Raw genomic sequence first — 14,767 nt, 5'->3', positions numbered from 1 at the left:
TTAAATTCTTAGTAACGAATTTTAAAAATAAAATTTATATTTTGCATCTAGTTTAGTCCACCGTAATTTAAAATATGACTACGCCCCTGTATATACTAGTATTTGAACTTACAATGTGTAACATAAAACTTATTTCTATTTCAAATATAATTAGTTATCTATTCCCCTTTATAATAGGTCTGGAAGTTTTAAATTAAAGATTATTTTAATAAATTAAAATTAGTTTGGTGTTACACAGTCATACCAATTCTAGCTTAAAAAAATAGTATAGTATATAATAATCATATACAAAAATTCTTATAAGACGATTTTTTCAGCCAATTTTATGATATGATTGAAAGAGTGGGTGCCCGGTTAGCCAACTTGTGACTAAGATTTTATGACTCTATGTAAAACAATCTTTTGTTTAATATAATTTACACTTTTATAATGGCATTGACTTTATCTTTCTTCATATTGTTATATTATGATATACTATTGTTGTTTTGATAAAGACCTTGAATATACTATAGTGTATGTAAGATGTGGTAGCACATGGGGATGGCTATCATGAAACACATCTTATAGTCACTGTATATTCTAAACTGTTCATAGTCAATTGAGCCGTCCGCAAATAAGGAAAAGGATCGCTCGAGATTGAGACTAGCATTTGTGATGCCGAGTACCACGTTTCATTGGTATGGAACATAGAGATGTTCAAAGCATGCAAATGGATATTCATATGATGAATGATCGAACTACCCTATTCGGACTTTCCAAGTGGTTATCACTTATCGAGTGGATAAAGTCCGCGGTTTTGGTTGTACACCATTAGCCCTTATTACTTGAAACATCATTGAGACTCTATATGCTAGTACTGTACTTTGACTCGTTTACCGACTCTATTGGGGTCATCAGGTATCGGGATTGGGTACAGTTACGACACATATAGGAGTCGATGTTTTGTTGTCAAGGATTCACCACATACTTGCGAGTGTGGATATCCTATGCAATCTGAGGAGATATTAGTGTGACGAATCTCTGGCCAGAGTACATGATGTGTTTTAGGTTAATGGGTTTTCCTAGTAACACATGCGATGTCACTAATAGATCTCCAAGATGTTATGCATAGTTATCGAATCTCGAACAACTCTCGATATACCAATGGTTGTTTTTCGATCGGGATATATGGATGAAAGGACCGTACTGTATGCTAACCAAAATTTACTGGTTCTTGCAGGCACTATCATTAATACCTAGGGAATCATGGGGCGATGTTGCTAGGCGCTCTTACCATGATTCGATGGGTAAGTCGGAAATTGTTTGTAACACCCGGTATTTTAAATACGTAAATCCGCATGCATAATTAGGATATTTAATTATTTAAATTTGTGATTTATGGGTTAAATAATTATGTGAATTATTTGTGCATGATTTAATTTATTTTTAAGCATTTAACCCATAATTAGTGATTTTTATGATTTTTAGTATTTTAAAATTATTTCATCGCGTAGACGGGACCGTGGACGGACAAGATGACAACTTTCTAGCCAATTAATTTCATGAGCCTTTTTAGAGCCCAAAAATATTATTTTGAGTTTTATTGCCTCAGAATTTTTAGTATTTAATTTTATATAATTTTAGGAGTCCATTTTTATCCAAATTTAGCCATTTTAATGACTTTTATTTATTTTTAAAATTCCCTAAATTTGTAATTTCGGGATTTTTATATTTTTTTAACTTAAATTATCAGATTTTAACTTTTAATGGGAGTTTTTAAATTTTACATTTTATATTTAAAACTTTTAATTATCCTAAAACCTATATTAATTAAAATAAAACCCCAAAACCTAATCGACCCAAACCCTTAGCCGATCACTCACCTCCATCAGCCGCCACCCCCACTATTCATCATCTCCTTCGACCGAGACACCTCCAAGAACACCATAGCCACGTTTTTGAAGGTCCAAAGCAAGTCGTCGTCGTCCCGTCGTCCCGAAATCGTCATCTACTTTTATTTCTCTTCAACCGACGGTGAAAGGCATGATTATTCTTATTTTTTTTCGTACTATATCAGTGTTTATATGTGTGTGTGTGCGTGAGCATCATAATTTTTAAGAATTTTTCAGAAAAGAATCGAACTTGGATGGATGTATGCGCTTTGTTCATGCATTTGGGTATCATGCTCACGTTTTGGTTGCCATGGGCGTGTTCAGCTGCTGGCCAGGGGTTCTAGGCTAGGTGAGGGTGGCTTGGACTCGGGTGGCTCGAGTGGTCCGAGCCAAACGAGCCCAGGATAGGGCTGGTGCGAGATCGGCCTTGTAGTGCGCAGGATTAGGGTTCGATGGAAGGATGGGCTGGGTTCTGTGCGTGGGAAGCATGGGGTCAGGGCTAGGGTCAGGTTTGGACCGCCCAGACGTGGGCTACGTCTGGGCGGTGGCGCTCCGGCCAGGGGCGGCCGGAGCAGGCCGGCAGCAGCCACGAAGTGGCTGCTGCTCACGGCCGCAGCCGAGTAGAGGATAGGGCGTCGGGTTCTAGGGTTTTCTGTTGGGTCCGGGTCGGGTCAGTAGGGTAGTGGGTCGGGTTAAGTTGGTCCGGGTCCGGGTTGGTGGGCCGGGCTCGAGTCTTTTTATTTTTAAAGTATTTTATGAATTAATTGGTTTTTTGGGCCAATTAATTAGAAATAAAATTATTTGGACTCCCAAATAATTTTATTTGGGCTTTTAAAATTTTAATTAAGTTAGTCCATTAATTTTATGGGCTTTTGAGCCCATGAAATTTATTGGGTCAGTCTTTGGGCTTTTGGGCCCATTGGGCCAGTTTAAGTGGTTATTGGGCCTAGAATGTTTTATGGGCTTTAAATTATTTTAATTGGGCTTCGAAAAATTTTATTGAGCTTAAGTATGTTATTGGGCCAGATTTAAGTAATTGGGTTTGAGTGTTAGGGCCAGCAGTCCAGTACAATCCATGAGAAATTTGCATGTGTCCTGATTATATATTTAATTATTTTTATGCATTGAAGTTATTTTAATATTTATATGTTAGTAAGAAATTAAATTAAATATATATGAAGGACACACATTTTTATTTAAGTACATGCATTCATGAAATAATTTTATGCATAATTAAATGTTTAAGGTTGAGCAATAATAAAATATTTTATGTTGGAAGTTGAAGTAGTGTGACAATTTAAGGGGGATTCCTCCCCATATGTGAACTATTGAAGGGCAGTTTACTGCCAATTTAAGAGGTAATTCGTCACCACCACGTACGTTGGTTTTCACGCTGATCAGTATTTAATGTATGATTTAAGGTTATACTACGGATACAACCATGCGATGTTAGAAATTTAACTGCTCAAAAATGTTTATGTATTATGTTATTTAAGTTAATTTAAGTTATGTTTATGCCATGATATTTTTAAGCATGTTTATTCATGTATATGTTATGTATTAATAATTAATTATTTTAAATTATTTTAAACCCTTGTTATGTTAGCATGTTGGGCCTCTAGGCTCACTACACTGGTATGGTGCAGGTGAGTTCGTAGAGGAGGATGTAGCTCCTACCGGCGGCGAGGACATATGAGCGGACATGCAGTGACCCCGTGACCGTGATAGATGTCTGAGTCACATTGCATGTTTTAATTATGTCAGCATGTTACACTTTTTAATTATTTTTCAGTGGTTGTGGTTTTGAATATTTTCAGTGCATGCAAATTTTACATCATTTTCCTTATGCAGTATTTTAGTTAAATGTTTGACTCAGATATTTAATTTATTTGAAGAATGCAATTTTTATTTTAGTTATTTATTTATTTATTTATTTATTTATTTTAAATCTTTTATTCTGTGCATGTATGTATGGGCATATATGTGCATATTTTATTTAGTGAGTTTTAAAAAAAAAAAAATTACCGCATATTTATTTATTTAAATATTATAGAGTTAGGGTCGTTTCAGTTGGTATCAGAGCACGGTCCTTGGAGGGGTCATTACTGCTATGCGAGCTCAGAAATCCATGCTATCGGTCTGTAAGTTTTAAGTGTTTATAGCATGATTTAATTTTTAGAATTTAAGTTAGCATTAATTTTAAACAACTTAGTTATGCATGGCGATTTACGTAAAGAAATATGTGGTGGTGCAGAATTCCTCCTAGACCGATGAACAGACGTGGGGGATCTCCACCTACACCTCCACCTCCACCTCCGCAGAACCATCTAGCAGCATTGGAGCAGGCCAATGCGAATATGATGGCAGGGATTACTGCTCTGTTAGAGCAGCAGGCTACTCGTCCTAGGTTGTCCCATGATGAGGACGTTGCTGAGAGGTTCCAGAAGAAGGGACCCAAGGATTTTGTTGGTACCACCGATCCTTTGGTGGCTGAGGGATGAATTCGATCTCTGGAGTCCATCTTTGCTTATATGGGGATCACAGACACCGACAGGGTGAACTGTGCGACGTACATGCTGAGGGGTGACGCAGCGCTTTGGTGGGAGGGTGCTGCCAGGGGAGTTCACCTTCCTACATTGACATGGACAGAGTTTAGGCGTATCTTCTACGCCAAGTACTTCACAGAGGATGTGCGCAGTCGCATGATCCAAGAGTTTATGAGTCTCCGTCAGGGGGACAAGACAGTGGTCGAGTACGTGAGTCAGTTTGAGAGGGGCTGTCGCTTTGTGCCTCTGATTTCAGATAGTCCACCAGAGAAGTTGAGGCAGTTTGTGGAGGGTTTGAGGGCGGATATCAAGCATGATGTTCGCATGGCAGACGTCCTTACTTATGAGTCTGCAGTCAGTAGAGCATTGCGTTCCGAGGAGGGTCGGAGAGAGATCCAGAGGGAGCAGCAGGGGAAGAGGCAGTTTCAGGCTGGGTATCAGCGACCATCTTCGCAGCCTCCTGCGAAGAAGCAGTTTACAGGGCCGGCTAAGGGCCCGAATCCACAGCAGAGGCCACAGCAGCAGAGGCCGCAGCAGCAGAGGGGCGGGGCCCCTAATGCCTTAGGTTATCCTACGTGCCCGAAGTGTCAGAAGATGCATTCGGGACCTTGTCTTTTGGGAGCAGGAGTTTGCTACCACTGTAGAGAGCCAGGGCATCAGATAGCTAACTACCCGAGGAAGAAGAATACCGCTGGTAGAGTGTTTGTGATGCAGGCCGAGGAGGTAGATCCAGACACCTCCTTGATCACCGGTATATCTTACCCCTATCATTTTAATAATTTTCCTTTGGTTAAAATTTTGTCTTTAATTTGGAATTGTTGTTATTTGGGTTATTTAACTGCATGTTAGAATAGGAAGCATGTTTTACTTGTGATTAGAATTAAGAATTAGTAGTGACTCGTTGGGAAAAATTTAGTAGTGGTATGAAACTGTTGGGGATTTTCTGCGTGCAGGGAGAATTCTAGTTGGAGGCAACTCCACGTTTGCGTTGCTAAATTCAGGGGCTACGCATTCGTTTATCTCCCTGGAGTTTATCAGGCGGGTAGGCATCACACCTGAGAGTATTGACAGTGGGTATGATGTTACTATGCCGTCAGGACAGATTATTTCTACCTCGAAGGTTATTCGAGGACTGGAGTTGGAGCTGCAGGGACACTCCATTCGAGCAGATGTGGTGGTTTTGCTATTGAGTGGATTCGATTTGATTTTGGGTATGGACTGGTTGACAGTCAATGGAGCTTCGATTGATTTTCATTGGAGGTCAGTGTCAGTGAGACCTACAGTAGGCGACCCGTTCACTTTTCATGCATCTTAGAGCAGTGATATTCCTCAGGTGATATCTCATATTCAGGCGAGGAAGTTGTTGAGACGGGGTTGCCAGGGGTTTCTAGCGAGTATCGTCACGACTTCAGAGCCATCTAGCAGATCATTATCAGAGATAGAGGTGGTTCGTGACTTTCCGGATGTCTTTCTGGAGGATGTTGCAGAAATTCCACCAGTGAGAGATGTGGAGTTCAGCATCGACTTAGTGCCAGACACCATGCCTATCTCTAAGGCACCGTACAGAATTTCTCCTACCGAGATGAAAGAGTTGAAGGAGCAGATTCAGGAGTTGTTAGAGAAAGGCTTTGTCCGTCCTAGCTTTTCTCCGTGGGGAGCTCCGGTGTTGTTTGTGAAGAAGAAGGATGGCAGTATGAGACTGTGCATCGATTACCGAGAGCTCAACAGGGTCACAGTGAAGAACAAGTATCCACTGCCGAGGATAGAGGACTTATTTGACCAGTTGCAGGGAGCTTCAGTGTTCTCCAAGATCGACCTGCGATCTGGTTATCATCAGTTGCGTGTTAGAGATGCAGATTTGTCCAAGACTGCTTTCAGGACACGATATGGGCATTACGAGTTCTTAGTGATGCCATTTGGGATGACCAATGCTCCAGCGGTTTTCATGGATCTCATGAACCGAGTCTTTCAGTCGTATTTAGATCAGTTCATCATAGTCTTTATTGATGATATTTTGATCTATTCTAGGAGCATCGAGGAGCATAGACAGCATCTTCAGACAGCCTTGCAGACTTTGAGGGAGCATCGGTTGTATGCCAAGTTTAGCAAGTGCGAGTTTTGGCTTGAGCAGGTGGCATTTCTGGGCCACATTATTTCGAGAGATGGGATTGCAGTTGATCAGTCGAAGGTTGAGGCAGTGCAGAATTGGGGTATTCCGAAGAATGCTTCGGAGATTTGCAGTTTCTTGGGTATGGCAGGATATTATAGGAAGTTCATCAATGGTTTTTTCTCTATTGCAGTACCCTTGAATTCCTTGACCAAGAAGAATGCGAAGTTTATCTGGAGTTCTGACTGTCAGAGGAGCTTCGATCAGCTGAAGGAAGCACTCACTACTGCACCAGTGTTAGCGATGACAGTACCACACGAGGAGTTAGTGGTGTACACCGACGCGTCTAAACTAGGTTTAGGCGCAGTGCTTATGCAGTGTGGTAAGGTTATTGCGTATGCGTCGAGGCAGCTGAAGGTGCATGAGCATAATTATCCGACGCATGACTTGGAGTTAGCAGAAGTGATTTTTTCTTTGAAAATCTGGAGGCACTATCTGTATGGAGAGAAGTGCAAGATTTTCACAGACCACAAGAGTCTCAAGTACTTCTTCACACAGAAGGAGTTGAACATGAGACAGCGCAGATGGTTGGAGTTGGTGAAGGACTATGACTGTGACATTAGCTACCATCCGGGTAAAGCTAATGTAGTGGCCGATGCTTTGAGTCGGAAGTCGTCAGTGGTATCATGTTTGACCGTACAATTACCACTACAGAGCGAGATTCAGAGATTTGACTTGGAGTGTTATTTGAGTGGTCGTGCACCGAGCTTGTCAGTGTTGACGGTGCAGCCAGTTCTGCGAGATCGGATTAGGGATGGACAGTCTACTGATGAGGAGTTGCAGCGATGGAGACAGAGAGATGAGGCCAGGGGTAACCTCTTGTATACAGTGGTGGATGGTATCGTTCAGTACCGTGGTAGGATGTGGGTACCGAACGTCGATCAGTTGAGAGCTGGGATTTTAGCAGAGGCTCACACATCTCCGTACTCCATTCACCCCGGAAGTACGAAGATGTACAAAGATTTGCAGCTATTGTATTGGTGGCCCGGGATGAAGAGTGACATCAGGACAGTGGTGTCAGAGTGCTTGACTTGTCAGCAAGTCAAGGCAGAGCATCAGTGTCCAGCAGGACTTCTTAGACCTCTTCCTATTTCGGAATGGAAATGGAAGAATATTACGATGGACTTTGTGGTTGGCTTACCGAGGAGTGCCAGAAGTTGCACAGCGATTTGGGTGATTGTGGATAGACTCACCAAGTCAGCTCATTTCTTGCCGGTGAGGACTACTTATTCTTTGACACAGTATGCAGAGCTTTACATCAGAGAGATTGTTAGACTGCATGACATACCAGTGTCTATTGTGTCAGACAGAGATCCGAGATTCACATCTGCGTTTTGGAAGAGTCTGCACACAACTTTGGGGACTAGGCTTTTATTCAGCACAGCATTTCATCCCCAGACAGATGGTCAGTCTGAGAGGGTGATCCTGGTTCTCGAGGATCTTCTGAGAGCTTGTGTCATTGATTTTCGGGGCTCTTGGGAGACTAGATTGCCATTAGTGGAGTTTACCTATAACAACAGTTTTCAGTCGTCTATAGGTATGGCTCCTTATGCAGCATTGTATGGGAGGAGATGCAGATCTCCTGTGCATTGGGATGAGGTTGGTGAGCGGATTTTACTGGGTCCTGAGATTGTGCAGCAGACAGCTGACATTGTGACTCAGATTCGAGATCGGATGAGGACTGCTCAGAGTCGGCAGAAGAGTTATGCAGATGTCAGACGACGAGATTTGGAGTTCGCTGTAGGTGATCACGTATTCCTGAAGGTGTCACCTATGAAGGGAGTAGTGTGTTTTGGCCGGAGAGGCAAGCTTAATCCGAGGTATATAGGGCCATTCGAGATCTTGGAGAGAGTTGGCACATTGGCCTACCGTTTAGCTCTACCACCGGGGCTAGCGGCAGTGCACAACGTTTTCCCTGTATCCATGCTTCGGAGATATGTCTCCAACCCGTCGCATGTGTTGGATTTCGAGCCCTTGCAGTTGCCACCAGATCTAGTATATGAGGAGAGGCCAGTGCGGATCTTGGCAAGGGAGGAGCGGAGGCTTAGGACGCGGGTCATACCGATGGTCAGAGTCCAGTGGCTGAATCACTTGGAGGAGGAAGCTACTTGGGAGACCGAGGCAGACATGAGGACTCGCTACCCGGAGTTGTTCGGGTAAGTACTTTAAATTTCGAGGACGAAATTCAATTTAAGAGAGGGAGAATTGTAACACCCGGTATTTTAAATACGTAAATCCGCATGCATAATTAGGATATTTAATTATTTAAATTTGTGATTTATGGGTTAAATAATTATGTGAATTATTTGTGCATGATTTAATTTATTTTTAAGCATTTAACCCATAATTAGTGATTTTTATGATTTTTAGTATTTTAATTATTTTATCGCGTAGACGGGACCGTGGACGGACGAGATGACAACTTTCTAGCCAATTAATTTCATGAGCCTTTTTAGAGCCCAAAAATATTATTTTGAGTTTTATTGCCTCAAAATTTTTAGTATTTAATTTTATATAATTTTAGGAGTCCATTTTTATCCAAATTTAGCCATTTTAATGACTTTTATTTATTTTTAAAATTCCCTAAATTTGTAATTTCGGGATTTTTATATTTTTTAACTTAAATTATCAGATTTTAACTTTTAATGGGATTTTTTAAATTTTACATTTTATATTTAAAACTTTTAATTATCCCAAAACCTATATTAATTAAAATAAAACCCCAAAACCTAATCGACCCAAACCCTTAGCCGATCACTCACCTCCATCAGCCGCCACCCCCACTATTCATCATCTCCTTCGACCGAGACACCTCCAAGAACACCATAGCCACGTTTTTGAAGGTCCAAAGCAAGTCGTCGTCGTCCCGTCGTCCCGGAATCGTCATCTACTTTTATTTCTCTTCAACCGACGGTGAAAGGCATGATTATTCTTATTTTTTTTTGTACTATATCAGTGTTTATATGTGTGTGTGTGCGTGAGCATCATAATTTTTAAGAATTTTTCAAAAAAGAATCGAACTTGGATGGATGTATGCGCTTTGTTCATGCATTTGGGTATCATGCTCACGTTTTGGTTGCCATGGGCGTGTTCAGCTGCTGGCCAGGGGTCCTAGGCTAGGTGACGGTGGATTGGACTCGGGTGGCTCGAGTGGTCCGAGCCAAACGAGCCCAGGAAAGGGCTGGTGCGAGATCGGCCTTGTAGTGCGCAGGATTAGGGTTCGATGGAAGGATGGGCTGGGTTCTGTGCGTGGGCAGCATGGAGTCAGGGCTAGGGTCAGGTTTGGACCGCCCAGACATGGGCTACGTCTGGGCGGCGGCGCTCCAGCCAGGGGTGGCCGGAGCAGGCCGTGGCTGCTGCTCACGGCCGCAGCCGAGTAGAGGATAGGGCGTCGGGTTCTAGGGTTTTCTGTTGGTCCGGGTTGGGTCAGTAGGGTAGTGGGTCGGGTTAAGTTGGTTCGGGTCCGGGTTGGTGGGCCGGGCTCGAGTCTTTTTATTTTTAAAGTATTTTATGAATTAATTGGTTTTTTGGGCCAATTAATTAGAAATAAAATTATTTGGACTCCCAAATAATTTTATTTGGGCTTTTAAAATTTTAATTAAGTTAGTCCATTAATTTTATGGGCTTTTAAGCCCATGAAAGTTATTGGGCCAGTCTTTGGGCTTTTGGGCCCATTGGGCCAGTTTAAGTGGTTATTGGGCCTAGAATGTTTAATGGGCTTTAAATTATTTTAATTGGGCTTAGAATAATTTTATTGGGCTTAAGTATGTTATTGGGCCAGATTTAAGTAATTGGGCTTGAGTGTTAGGGCCAGCAGTCCAGTACAATCCATGAGAAATTTGCATGTGTCCTGATTATATATTTAATTATTTTTATGCATTGAAGTTATTTTAATATTTATATGTTAGTAAGAAATTAAATTAAATATATATGAAGGACACACATTTTTATTTAAGTACATGCATTCATGAAATAATTTTATGCATAATTAAATGTTTAAGGTTGAGCAATAATAAAATATTTTATGTTGGAAGTTGAAGTAGTGTGACAATTTAAGGGGGATTCGTCCCCATATGTGAACTATTGAAGGGCAGTTTACTGCCAATTTAAGAGGTGATTCGTCACCGCCACGTACGTTGATTTTCACGCTGATCAGTATTTAATGTATGATTTAAGGTTATACTACGGATACAACCATGCGATGTTAGAAATTTAACTGCTCAACAATGTTTATGTATTATGTTATTTAAGTTAATTTAAGTTATGTTTATGACATGATATTTTTACGCATGCTCATTCATGTATATGGTATGGTGCAGGTAAGTTCGTAGAGGAGGATGTAACTCTTACCGGCGGCGAGGACATATGAGCAGACATGCAGTGACCCCGTGACCGTGATAGATGTCTGAGTCACATTGCATGTTTTAATTATGTCAGCATGTTACACTTTTTAATTACTTTTCAGTGGTTGTGGTTTTGAATATTTTCAGTGCATGCAAATTTTACATCATTTTTCTTATGCAGTATTTTTAGTTAAATGTTTGACTCAGATATTTAATTTATTTGAAGAATGCAATTTTTATTTTAGTTATTTATTTATTTATTTATTTTAAATCTTTTATTCTATGCATGTATGTATGGGCATATATGTGCATATTTTATTTAGTGAGTTTAAAAAAAAAATTCCGCATATTTATTTATTTAAATATTATAGAGTTAGGGTCGTTTCATTGTTGTTCCGAGTCACAAGGAGTTGTGAGCCCACGGCTAGCTGTATTCCTGAACCATTGAGGGTTACACAAGTAATGGATTACTAAAACCCCGTAGAGATAGTTAAATTTAAAGAGTTAAATTTAATGAAAGAGAAGTTGGACTTCTTAACTAAAGGGAGTGAGATTTCCTAAAATGACATAGGGATGAGCATTTTTGGAAATCACTGAATTCGGATTCAGAAAAATTATCTTGACTCTAAAAGATGCAGAAATGGTTTATGTGCACATTGGTGAAATCAGTTTATCAATCGGAGTCACGATGAATTTTATATTAATTTCTATAACAACAGGCTTGGCTTGTTGAGCTTAAGTTATGGATTGTGGGCTTTACGGAGTTAGAGTCCTCATACAATTATAACTAGAAATTATCTATAAATATACTGCAGTGTTCGAAAATTCCATAAGATTTTCAGTCTTGCAATTTTTGAATTTCAGCCTATATTATTCAAGGGGATTTTCGAAATCCTCTGTCCCTTTTGGAGAAAATTCGGGTTGTGATTTTTGTGAAAAATTACAATCTGAATTAACAGATCATATGTAACGACCCACTGTATCAAGACGGTCTTTCAGCGTGCTTTTGTCCTCACTCACACGCACCCTGAGAAACTTCCCAGGGGGTCACCCATCCTATAATTTCCCCAAGTCAAGCACGCTTAACTTTGGAGTTCTTATGTGATGAGCTCCCGAAAAGAAGATGCACCTTCTTGATATGAGCAGTACATATAAAATCTTTTTAAGCCCTCCTCAACTATGTAGTCTCATACCTACACAGTCTCAGAATCCCCTCTCATTCCGGCATGGGATCGGTTCATTCATGTCTCCCTCCGCCTAGAAGCCTTTCAGGAGCCGCTCATTGTCCGTGCAACCTCTTGGCACCGGCGATCACTCCCCGCCTTTTCAGCCCCGGGCGTCACATCATATCTGTTTATTCTCTACGCAAAATTCTGATTGATTTCTAGTGCAGTCAATCAGAGGATTTTTTTTTCTATTCGTGGACCTGATTGAAGAAACGTTAATTCATCAGTTCCTGGGATATACAACAAGAGCAGATTAAATTCTGTTGGTTTCCATAATCTCTCTTCGAGATTTCAAGGTAAAATATTCAATAGTGATTATTTGTTTTACTTACACAAATTTAATCGTAAAATTTTGATACCCAGATATGGAATCGTTCCATATTAATAAAATAAATTTTTAAACTTCCGCTGCACCGGGTATCAATTCTAATTGATCTGAACACAGTTTTCCAACAGTGGTATCAGAGCCAGGTTGCTCAGATCAAACGATTAAATTAATCGATTGTACAAAATTTTTAAGCCTCGATTTTTGAAACAAAACGAAAATTTAAAATTGAAATTTTAATGGGCAAATCGGGCAGCGCACGGCAGCGAGTCCATCGCTGCCCAAAGAGCGCATGGCACTGCCCAGGGTAGCGATCGTTGCTGCCCAGCCCGGGCCCCTTTTTGCAATTTTGTGAATGGAATTTGCAATATTTACAAGAATGAATGTTTGATTGGAAATGGACAACTTGAAAACGATCTATATAGCTTAAAATTAAAAGACGTTCCAATTAATTATGTTGATAAACCGGTAACAACGATTAAAAGGAAGGACGATAGTCAAAACCCGGCAAACCTTTGGCGTGCTAGGCTAGGTCATATTTCCTCAAGGAGGATGAACAAGCTAGTGGGAGAGGGCATGTTTGATGTGTCTGATATTAACTCTCTACCTACTTATGAGTCCTGCCTAAAAGGAAAAATGACTAAATCTCCTTTCAAAGGGAAACCTGAGCGTAGTCAAAATCTGTTGGATTTGATCCATACAGATGTTTGCGGTCCATTTAGGATTGGTACTAAATGTGGCAACACCTACTTCATTACCTTTACTGATGATCATTCTAGGTATGGGTATTTATATTTAATGAAATATAAGTCTGAAGCATTTGAAAAGTTCAAAGAATTCAAGGCTGAAGTAGAAAACAAACTAGGTAAAAGTATTAAGTCACTTCGATCGGATCGAGGTGGAGAATACTTAAGTACTGAGTTTTTGGACTATCTAAAAGAGAATGGGATTCTCTCTCAGTGGACTCCTCCTATGACACCTCAGCTTAATGGTGTTCGGAGCGTCGCAATCGAACTTTGTTGGACATGGTTTGATCCATGATGAGCTCCCACCTTCGTTTTGGGGCTACGCGCTTGAAACGGCGGTATTGTTGTTAAACAACGTCCACACTAAAGCAGTAAATAAAACACCATACGAGTTATGGAATGGCAAAGCTCCTAAGTATTCGTACTTGAGGATTTGGGGATGTCCTGCTTACGTGAAGCAGACAGTGGGAGATAAGTTGGATAGTCGATCCACTTTATGTTATTTTGTAGGGTATCCGAAGAATTCAATCGGATATTATTTCTATCATCCTGCTGAAACAAAAGTGTTTGTTTCAAGGAATGCAACCTTCTTGGAGAAGGAGTTCTTATTGGATAAGAAAGGCAAGATGATGGAACTCGAAGAAATTCGAGAAGAACCCGAGATACAAAATAGTGATCCTACACCTCAAGAATCATCACAAGACACGCCTATTACTAGGAGATCCGAGAGGACTTTTAGGCCTCCTATTAGATATGGTCTTCTTCTTGAAGGGGATCAAAGTGAACCCGACATTGGATGTGATCCAAGAAACATCAAGGAAGCAATTTCTGATGCGGATTCGAATTTATGGCTTGAAGCTATGCAATCGGAAATAGACTCGATGCATTCTAACTAAGTTTGGTCTTTAGTAGATCCTCCCGATGGAATTGTTTCAATTGGGTGCAAATGGATCTACAAGAGAAAGCTTGGGCCTGATGGAAAGGTATTGACCTACAAGGCACGATTGGTGGCAAAAGGTTATATTCAAAGACAAGGAGTTGACTATGATGAAACTTTTTCACCAGTCGCAATGTTCAAGTCCATAAGAATCCTTATTTCCATAGCAGCATGTATGACTATGAGATATGACAAATGGATGTAAAGACTGCATTTCTTAATGGAAACATTAAGGAAGAGATCTATATGATGCAGCCTGAGAGATTGGGAAGCGAGCATAAGGTATGCAAGCTTCAGAAATTAATCTATGGTCTCAAACAAGCATCAAGAAGTTGGAACCAGAAATTTGATGAAACGATAAAGGATTTTGGTTTTATAAAGAACCCGGAGGAACCATGCGTGTACAAGAAAGTAGTTAAGAATGCGATAACATTCTTAGTACTTTATGTTGATGACATCCTACTCATGGGGAATGATGTAGGGATGTTGCAGTCAACAAAGATATGGTTATCAGGTAGATTCTCGATGAAGGATTTAGGTGAGGCATCCTATATTCTAGGAATTCAGATTTATAGAGATAGATCTAAAAGAATGATAGGACTCACT

The sequence above is a fragment of the Henckelia pumila genome, chromosome 2, assembly GCF_033568475.1.
Source record: "Henckelia pumila isolate YLH828 chromosome 2, ASM3356847v2, whole genome shotgun sequence".
Taxonomy (NCBI): domain Eukaryota; kingdom Viridiplantae; phylum Streptophyta; class Magnoliopsida; order Lamiales; family Gesneriaceae; genus Henckelia; species Henckelia pumila.
Note: the sequence above shows the minus strand (reverse complement) of the source record.